This window comes from Bison bison, unplaced genomic scaffold (assembly GCF_000754665.1).
Source record: "Bison bison bison isolate TAMUID 2011002044 unplaced genomic scaffold, Bison_UMD1.0 scf7180017864506, whole genome shotgun sequence".
Lineage (NCBI taxonomy): Eukaryota > Metazoa > Chordata > Mammalia > Artiodactyla > Bovidae > Bison > Bison bison.
Window position 1 is genome coordinate 362,276 of NW_011495063.1, and position 1,532 is coordinate 363,807.

Here is a 1,532-nt window from a genome sequence, read left to right on the forward strand (position 1 = left end):
GGATTCTTTACCAGCTGAGCCAAAAGGGAAGCCCAAGAATACTGGAGTGGGTAGCCTATCCCTTCTCCAAGCGAATCTTCCTAACCCAGGAATCCAATGGGGTCTCCTGCATTACAGGCAAATTCTTTACCAACTGAGCAATCAGGGAAGCCCAAAATACCTTGAAGACACTAATATAAATGTCACAATGTCATTTAATAAAATTTATCCCTTTGCCAATCCACTTAGGTTTCTCTTAGTGCCCTGTTATTATTTTCCTTATGAAATACTTCTAACAAACATTCTCCATGATCAGAATGAAGGTAGAATTTTAAAAGAGGAGGGGAGACACGAGAAAGAAGGTTCAGGATAGCAAGTAGAGAAGCTTAACAGCAAAAAAGGAGACCTCCAGAAAACTATTTGAAAAGACCTTGATGCTGGGAAAGATTGAAGGCGGGAGGAGAAGGGAACAACAGAGGATGAGATGGTTGGATGGCATCACTGACTCAATGGACGTGAGTTTGAGTAAACTCCAGGAGTTGGTGATGGACGGGGAGGCCTGGCATGCTGCAGTCCATGGGGTCACAAAGAGCCAGACATGACTAAGCAATGGAACTAAAATGAACTGAACAGTATAAGTGGGGGCTTCCCTTGTGGCTCAGCTGGCAAAGAATCTACCTGCAATGTGGGAGACCTGGGTTCCATCCCTGGGTTGAGAAGATCCCCTGGAGAAGAGAAAGGCTACCCACTCCTGTATTCTGGCATGTAGAATTCTATGGACTGTACTGTTTGCATATGTATATGTCTATGTGTATGTGTCTGTATGCCTAATTAATTTTTTTTAATTCTAAAGTTTTGTTTCTTTAACAATACAAATCTAAGAAAACTCTTCTTGCAAAGTCCTAATTTTTTAATGTAGGACAATCTAGGGCAGATGTTGGTTTGCTATTTTCTCTCACTGAAAGATAACATAACACTAATAATATTTTCCTAAACTAATTTGTTGCACGATCTGGAATAGAGCTATAGTTATGGGGGAAATCCTGTTCTTATTCTTTCTACGATGTAACTTTGAGAGAAGAAAAAAATTGGCTTGATACCCAAATCTCAAATAATATTGGGAAAGCAGATTCTGTCCCTTTGGGATCTGATGAAGTGGGTATTTTTGTCAAGAAAGTATAATTCATAAGGTTTAATCTTTTGAGTAGAGAATGAAGCTTAATTCTTCATAGAATTCAAATATTGTGAAAAGAAGATATTCCTGTTTGTTTCTTTATCCAAAGCAAATGTTATAAAACATCTGTATGACTTAGAACAAAATCTTTGTCAATTTCAAATCTTAAATACTATGATTGTAAAATAACACACAGAGTCTGAAGAATGGGCTAAGAGCACTTTGTATAGAGTTTGTGTGACTAAAGCAAGTCATTTGCCCTCTCTGAATCTTTGTTTCCTCAACTAGAAAAAGAGTAGCTATGAAGATAAAGACTTGTACAGAGATCTGAAAACTTTATACCACTGGGTTACCATTTGTGATTTCTTACACTTACAAA